This window comes from Dipodomys ordii, unplaced genomic scaffold, assembly GCF_000151885.1.
Source record: "Dipodomys ordii isolate 6190 unplaced genomic scaffold, Dord_2.0 Scaffold74, whole genome shotgun sequence".
Classification (NCBI taxonomy): Eukaryota; Metazoa; Chordata; class Mammalia; order Rodentia; family Heteromyidae; genus Dipodomys; species Dipodomys ordii.
The window spans coordinates 2,639,479-2,648,586 of NW_012267290.1; positions in this window are offsets into that span (position 1 = coordinate 2,639,479).

Below are 9,108 nucleotides of genomic sequence, written 5' to 3' on the forward strand. Positions count from 1 at the left end.
GGGCGGGAAGTGGGGTGCGGGGAGAGGCCGCCCCCCGCTGGAAGAATCCTGGGCGACCTTGCAGAGGGCGGCTTGCTGCATTCACCCCGAAATGGTGAAGCTGGGGTGGAGAGCGGCTTGGGGCGCAGACCCCGGTGTCCCCAAGTCCAGTGGCTCCACGCGCTGCAAGGTAGGAGACTGACCAGGCCGCCCCTTCCCAAGCCCTCCCGCCTTCCCACAGGGGGCGGGGGGCTGTCCGCCGCCTCAGGCACCCCGACACCCGCTGAGGGAGGGTGACCCCAGTTTTATTCCCGAGACTCGGGAAGGCCTGGTTGTTTTCTCCGGACTTCCAGACTTGTCACAATGGGAAGGCTGGAGGCCTGGAGGCCGAGATCTGAGGATCGCAGCGTAGAGCCAGGCGGGGCAGAGAAGTCTGCATGCAGTCTGTTCTATCTAATTAATCACCAAAGCGCTGGCTGGCGGAGGAACTGTGAGCAAAACAGGCAAGGGAGAGTGCAAAGCCCTGAGTGTAAGCCCCAGTACCAGCACCGGAGCGTGCATGGGCACATGAGCATGCACACACACACACACACCCGCTGAGAGCGTGCATGGGCACATGAGCATGCACACACACACACACACCCGCTGAGAGCGTGCATGGGCACATGAGCATGCACACACACACACACACCCACTGAGAGCGTGCATGGGCACATGAGCATGCACACACACACACACCCGCTGAGAGCGTGCATGGGCACATGAGCATGCACACACACACACCCGCTGAGAGCGTGCATGGGCACATGAGCATGCACACACACACACACCCGCTGAGAGTGTGCATGGGCACATGAGCATGCACACACACACACCGCTGAGAGGAGAGGGGAGGAGAGGGGAGGGCTGGGCACTGTAGATCTGGCAAATGCCAAGGGCCAGGGCAGTCTGTGAGAGCCTGCATCTGCCTGGCACTCCCTGCCACATGCCCCCCCAGCCTGCTCAGGCCCTCCAGAGAGGTCTCTGGACACAGATACCCCACAGAGCTTGAACCAAGGGGGAGAAATCCCTAGACTCCAGAAATTATCAAGAGGACTATGTACAGCTGTATGTGGAAACTCTGGTGGCCTGCTGAATACACCCTAAAGAAACAAAAACATGTCCTCACCTAAATGTTCATAGCCAATTATTCACAGTGGCCTAAAGGTGGAAGCAACCCATCTTTATGAACTGATGGCTAAACAACATGTCATAGAATCACAAAATGGAATATTATTCAGCCAGGAAAGGAATGAGGTTCTTCTCCATACCATGGATAAAACTTGAAATGTGCTACCTGAGAGGGAAAAAAAAGCACATCTCACGTGATTCCACTTGCTAGGAATGCCTGGAGGAGGCAGGTTTCTCTATTGGAGACAGGTTCCACCTGGGGGGACAGAGGGGAGGTTTGGAGCCAGGCTGAAGTGGGTGGAGCAATGACAATGCTCTAGAGTTGATAGTGGTGGAGGGTGGACCAGCCTGTTGATAGGCTGAATGAACATCACTGAACTGTGAGCGGTAAGTGCCTGGCTGGTGTGGTGTGATATTGTATCTCAGTGAAGTTGTTACCAGAGGGGGAAAGAGTTGATTAGGGAAGCTCTGGACTAGGACAAAAGCAGAGGCAATCCTCCCCTCTCTCCCATTTGTGCTGAGGCAGAGGATCTTGAGTTCAGGACCATCCTGGGCTACTTAGCAACACCTCATCTTTAAAATGCCCCCAGCCCAGGAGTGAATCTCTCTTTACTCTTTTCCTTCTTCAGGCTGAGACACAGATGACACATCCATCAGCTGACAATGACTGGCACAAGGCCGGGGATGTAGCTCAGGGGCAGAGCACACACTTGTTCAGTTTGACAAGGCCCCATGTTTGATCCTAAGCACCATGACTGACAAAAAAAGGCAAGTGACAAAAAAAAATGACAATATTTAGCAAGACAGGGCTAGTCAATTTTGGTTTGTATAATCTATTTTTCCAAAGACAACAAGGAAGAAGAATTTTAAGAAATAATTATTGGGCTGGGCGCTGGTGGCTCATGCCTGTAATCCTAGCTACTCAGGAGACTGAGATCTGAGGATCGCAGTTCAAAGTCAGCCCAAGCAGGAAAAGTCTGAGAGACTCTTATCTCCAATAAACCACTCAGAAAACCAGAAGAGGTGCTGTGGCTCAAGTGGTAGAGCACTAGCCTTGAGCTGAAGAGCTGAGGGACAGTGCCCAGGCCAGAGTTCAAGCCCCACAACAGACAAGAGAACAAGAAAGAAAAAAAGAAAGAAAGGAAGGAAGAAAGGAAGAAAGGGAAGGAAGGAAAGATTATTGATCATTTACTATGTAAAACATAGTAGTATAAGTGTCAGTATTGATGTTTGAACTCAGGGCTGGGTGCTGTCTCTCTACTTTAGTGCTCAAGGCTCTACCGCTTGAGCCACAGCTCCACTTCTGGCTTTTTTGGTGGTTACTTGGACATAAGAGTCTCATGGACTTTCCTGCCAGGGCTGTCTTTGAACCACAATCCTTAGATCTCAGCCTCCTGAATAGCTAGTTTACAGGTGTGAGCCACCAGCACCTGACTCGTCTATTAGTTATTGTTTTTTGGTCAGTCGTGGTCCTTGAACTCCGGGGCCTAGGCGCTGTCCCTGCGCTCTTCTGCCCAAATCTAGTGCTCTAGCTCTTGAGCTACCATGCCACTTTCAGTTGTCTGGTGGTCAATGGAGGTGAATGTCTCACAGATCTCAGCCTCCTTAGGATTGCAGGCGAGCGCCACCCGCGCCTGGCTGCATGTTTGCTTTTGAGATAGGTTTATGAAAGGTCTCCAGGCAGGACTGGAAAGCTGGGCCCAAACTCTGGATCCACTTGACCTGTCCTCCAGAGGGCTGGGGTTATAGACATGTCCTACCACGCCTGGCTTTAGGCCTGTATTTGTCAATATTGTCAAATATATACTTTAGATTTGTGTTTTTGTCATTAGCGATTCATGTTGTATCAAAAGAAGCCCCTGTAAGTGAATCACAGACTAGTTAATGATGTGGAAGTTGGGAGCTATGGACATCTGCATTTTTTTCTGAGGCAGAATAAGATGAGAGATGGAGAGAGGGACAGAGAGACAGAGAGAAAGGGAGGGAGAGAGGGGGGGAGAAAGAGGGAGAAGGAGGGAGGAAAAGGGAGAAGGAGGGAGAGAAGGGAGGGACAGCTGGATAGATCTTCTTGACAGAGTAAAGGCAGTAAAATGTTTATTCTGGAACCAAGCCAGTAAGCATACCAGTGTTCGGTGCCACATTCAGTCCAAATTTCTCCCAGCTTGCTGTACGGCCGGGCCTCTGTTTCCACATGTTTTACGTCTGTGTACTTCTGCAGGTGTGGGCTACAACCTGTTGAACACTTGCGTGTGTAGGGAACACGTGTGTGCTTGCGTCCTGTCAGTATTCTGCAATGCAGGAAGAAAGCCACCTCCATAGTGCTGAGTGGGTATGCTGTGGAGAGATGCTTTCATGTGTACACAGGAACGTGGGAAGGTTCTACACAAACTCTGCCATTTTCACCGAGACTCGAGCTGTGGTGGTTTCTGGCGTCTGTGCAGGCTGTCTTGAAGCCAGCCTTCCATAGGTCGGGAAGGACACAGGAGCTTGAAAGTTTCATAATAGCACAGAGGAAGAAGGTTCTAATCTTACAAGCATAAGACCTGGAGTCCAAAATGAAACTGACTCCATAAACACTATTCATGACGAGTGAGCTCAAATCTCTCCTTTCTCCAGTTAAATTACCTAATGAATCACACATATCCCTGCCCCAGCTCTCAGTGCTCTCTCCCCACCCCGCCCCAGCGCCAGCCCCTCCCCTGCCTGTCACCTGCGCCATCGCCAGGGCCATCCTGGTGACAAACAGGGACAGCCCCTGTCCAATCCCTTACGACTCTAGACAATCTTGGAGAGTGGGGTCTGTCATCTTCTTTGTCTAGTGCGCCTCCTTCCAGCTCATCCAATTCTGATTTTATATAAATATGCCCAAACCTGCCCCTGACAGATATCTGGTAGCCATGCAAGGTAATGCTTTTCTTTGGCTGTGTTGGGAAGGAGCCGGTCCTGCCTCTCAGCTGCCCCTGCGTGGCCATACTGCTGCTCTGAAGTATACTTGCTGTTCTACTCTCTTTGGAACTAGTCCTAACACCCCACCGTTTCCACAGTCAGGACACAGAATATCTTTGTCAAGGCAGGATCTCAGCATGGATTACAGGCACGAGCCTCCGCTGCCTGGCTGTCATTTGCACAATTTTGTGACTTCATGATCCTGAAGAGCTTATCAGTGAGATCCCAGGCTGGCCCCATGATCTACCATTTTAAGAATGTTTCCCCTGCTGGGCAAGCTTGGGCAGCCAGCCTGGGCTGCGTGGAAAGGCCTTGTCACCCACGAACCGCCAACAAACAAACAAGCCACTGCCTGATGACTGCCGGGACCATAGGCTGCTTATAAACCTCTTCCATCAGGGCACGTGCAGTGACACAGAGAGGAGCCCAGGCTTCCCGTTGGGTTGGAGCCCCCGAGGCCTTGGGCCGAGTGAGCCCAGCTCAGTGGAGTCTGCTGTTCCGGGGCTGCGGTGAGTCGGTGCCCCCAGGTGCCCAGGGAGGGGCCGTGGTGAGACACAGTCTGCCCACCCTTGAGAGTCACCCCCTGCTGACCCTGATGTTGGCCTCAGCTGGTGAGCCCATCTCCGGGCAACTCCCGTGGCCAGCAGCTATGAGCTGACTCAACAAACAGTACCTTTGGTGTAAGAGGAACCAAATAAGAATTGAGTCGCCCTGGGAAGGCTCCAGGCTGCCCATTTGTTTTGAGAGGGTGGGTGTGTCAGCCTCGATGGCTGACTGCCAGGCCCGTGGCTCTATTGGGAGAACTTACAGGGAGACATGGGCAGCCCAAGATGGCCATCTCATCAGCGATCCACCCGATCCTCCCTGATGAAACTGGGGGCGTCTCAGCGTGCTCCCTGGAAAGAGGGCAGGGGAGAAGCTGGTGCTTGTGGCATCCAGGCTGGGGTGGGACTGTGTGTGGTGTCTTTAGAGCTCAGTGTTCTCCGTAGATCTGTCGCAGGGGCCTGCAGGCCAGTGGCCGTCCACCTCTGAGTACCTGAGCTGGGCAGAGGCTGTGCATTGTCACACTTCGGACGGGCACAGCACCAGGCAGGGCTGTGGCGTGTGGACAACTGTTCAGTGGCACACAGGGCACAGGGGGCATGGGCAGCAGCTTCAGCCATGAGCCCTGAGACAAAGATCTGGCTGTTACTGGTCTCAGCTGCTGGGTTGAGATAGCCCAGACCACAGACCTTATTTTCTCCCGGTGTTGGTAAGGGGTGGTTGCCCCTGAGGCTTCTCCCCGTGGCTCATAGACATTGTCTTCTCCCTGCGACTCCCCTGAGCGCTAGCTGGTCCATCCTGGTGTCTCACTATGTGTCCAAGTTTCCTCTTGATACCAGGACACCAGTGAAATCAGATGGAAGCCCACCGGAGTGATTTCATTTTATAGTCACCACCTCCATGAAGGTCTCCCTCATCTACCTGACCAGCCCGTTCTGAGGTCCTGTGGACCAGGACTTTGACATGGATCTGACAGTACCCCCCCACCCCGGCCCTCAGGCTGTGCTAGAGCAGGGCTGCCGTGGACCTTGGAGAGCTGAGAGACGACACCAACTTGGACACTCCTGACCATCTGTGTCTTAGGAGAGCAAAGAAACTGGAGCCAACGCCAGTCACACACTCAGCGAATGTGGCAACGCCCCCCCCCTCCCCCGGGCCCCAGCAGCAAACACCAGGCTGTAAACCACACGGGACTCGGGGCATGTGTGTTGGCAACCACTCCCATTTCCCAGTGACCTTTCCTATATTTGTTTATCGTCTTGGAGTTATTTCCAGGCTTATAAAATTATACATAGTATTCATTCGGCTTTTAACGCGCTCATCATTTCTACGTGGGTTGCTGTCTGGGTGCCTGTCTGGGTCCTGATGTGTGCAGTGGAGACTGTATGGCTGAGCCTGCCCAGGTACGCATGGCAAGAGTCAACAGCGGGCCCAGCACCCCTCCCCACTTAGGAAGTTCTTTTGGGAACTGGATGTGATCTGCTTACAAACAGGATTCCGCCCTCTCCCATTGTGTGAAAATGTCCTGGGGCTTGAATTTAGGGCCTGAGCACTCTCCCTCTTACCTTTTGTGTTCAAGCACTCTACTACTTGAGCCACTGCTCCACTTCTGGCTTTTTGAAGATAAGAGTCTCACAGACTTTCCTGCCCAGGATGACTTTGCACCAAGATCCTCAGATCTCAGCCTCTTGAGTGGCTAGGATGACAGGCGTGAGTCTCTGGTGCTCAGCTATATACTGGTTCCCTTCTTACCCCGTTGGAGAGCCGTGTGGACTGGCGGGCATCTGCTTTGTTGTCAGTGAGGGATGCTGGCTGGTTGTTGCACCACTCCTGCAGCAGGAGTCCAAGCCCTGCCCTGCCTGCCTCGCCATGGGGTTTGCACCTGCTCTTACACTTGTTCCATTAATGAAAACTGTCTGGACGGTGCAGGGCCTGGCTGCATGCTCAGGAAGAAGACTGGCTTTGATGGGCTCTTAGCTGACCTGCACCAGAGCTCTGCATCCCTGCTCCGGCCCCTCCCTTCTGTCCACCCGCACCAGCTCATTAAGCTCTCGGGTCCATTTCCTCCGAGGCGGAGCAGCGATGGGCTGGCCTCGGGGCGAGGTTGCCAGCTTTTATTTATTTATTTTTGGCCTGAGTGTCTCTCCCTACGTAGCCCCGGATGACCTTGAGCGTTGAATCCTGCCTCAGTCTCTACAGTGCTTGAGCTTTACCGTCATGATGCCTGGCGGGATATTGTCAGTTTAGGGGAATTTTTCTGAGGTGCTGAGGATCAAATCCAGGGCTTTGAGTCTGCTAGGTATCATGCTCTACCCCTGAGTTAAGTTCCGAGCTGTGTGCCTAGCGCCCAGCAAGCTCGGCATACCTTAGGTAACGCCAGCCGCTCCTGGTCATGAGCAGTCTCCAGATCTGTGGGATCATCTGAGGATGCTTGAGTTTCCTCTACAAATGTCAGTCAGTGTAACTGTATGCTATACTCAACATATTAAACACAATGCAAACATTGCAATTCTTTATTGTTCTGAGAATAATAAGAAGAAAAATTCTGCTTGTGTTCAGTGTAGAACACAACTTTATTTCAATTATTTTTGGCCTGGAGCTGGTTGAACCTGAAGATTAGCAACCTAAACCCACGTGACACACTGCTTCTACACTCAAAGTGATAGCGGCTGAGATGGTCATTTCACTGATATCTTTTGTCCCGGCTGGCTTTAAATCTTAATCCTGCTAATCTCTGCCTCTTAAGTAGCTAGGAGTACAGGCAGGTGGCACACGCACCTGGCTGGACATGTCTTTCCTCATTGTTCTGGAGGCTGAAGTCCAAGCCAGAGATAAAAGCTCCAGATAGGGCTCTGGCCATGGCTACTGCTCTTGGTTGTCTTTGCTCAGTAAGGCCTTCCCTCTGTGAGCCTTGTTTCCTCCCCTTCTTTCTTCCTCTCTCCTTTTTAAAGATTTTTAATTAAAATACACTAATTGTACCAGGAGGGGAGTTCATTGTGACATTTCCTCCCTGTATCTAATGTACCCAACAACCTAGCCCTCTATGATCCCCTTCAGCCACCTGGAAATAAGAGTTTCATGAGTTTTCCTGCCCAGGCTGGCTTTGAACCATGATCCTCAGCCCTCAGCCTGCTGAGTAGCGAGGATTACAGGCGTGAGCCACCAATGCCCAGCCCTAAAAACAACTTCAACAGGTTCTATTTTCACACATTTGTCCTCTCCTCCCTTCCCTGCCATGCGAGGTGCAGACACTCCTGCAGCTCATCTTCATAATCTTGGTAATCGGCTCTAATTTGTGCCTCTTAGCAACACTGGGAAGTCAGCATTTACAGGTGAGAATGCGGTGGTCAGGGTCACGCGGCCCTCAGCAGCCCGGCTTTGCATCACAGACACACCTGGGCATGCCATGGTCCCTGGGCCCACGCCAAGCCGTGGAGAAGCTGGCAAGCACAGAGCTGAGCTGCAAGAACTGAGCTGGTTGCTTTGTTCCTCTACCTGGAGTACTGACAGAATGTTCTAGAGTGAATCTGTCTTGGGTACTTCACAGATCTATTGACTTTGTGCTCTGTGGCCACGGATGGTGGCAATGGTGAACTATCCCATTTGCATTTCTTTGTCACTTTGGGCTCAGCACGAAGTCCAAATTCCTGGGAGAGAAATTCCACGGCCTTGGGTCTGCACAAAGAGTCAAATTGGGGTTCTTTTTGGTAAGAGGAGGGGACAGTAAATGCCAAGGGATCATCACTGGAACGTGATCCAACTGCCCAAAAGGTCATTGTCAGGAACTCATTGGCCTCGTGGCCCGGGCTGTAACCCAGCAAGGGCAAGGCACTGGGCTCCATCCCTCGCACCTGGAAGATTCTGCTGCGGCATGAGGCTGTCTTCAGATTTGAGCTCCGTGGGGAGGCATGAAATCATCTGTTTGGCCAGCTGTTTGTTTGCTAAGCTTTTTATCATTGTTTGTTTATCTTGTGTGCCAAGTAGGCAAGGTGTTCTGTAGGCCAGGCAACTTCCGCTAATGGCCATTTACTCGTGACACACGAATAACACATTTTCCTGTTGTCAGCGGTCTCCTCTGTGTGTGGCTCAGTCATCAGGAGCACTGGGTGAGTGGGTGAATTTCGCAACATTGCTGATCATTGGAAAGGGTAGGCCCCTCCCCTCAGCCCGGGTTTACTTCCTGTTCTGCTTTTCACCCATCCTCAAGTGTCCTGCAGAACCTGTGGAAGTTTGGCTGGTGGTGCAAACCAGTGTCCTCCCTCCACAGACCCCTCCCTCCACGGAGGCCGGGGTCTAGCCTGCCCAGATGTGCAGCCCCCACAGCTGGCCCAAAGGCAGGGGTTGAGCTCTGCCCCAAAATGGAGCCAGCCTTTGAGGCAGGAAGGGCACCAACAAAGCCCCAGATACCTGTGCTCCGTTAACCATGCCCTTTGGCTTTTACCCAGGACACCCCAGAAACCTTTCTGTTGG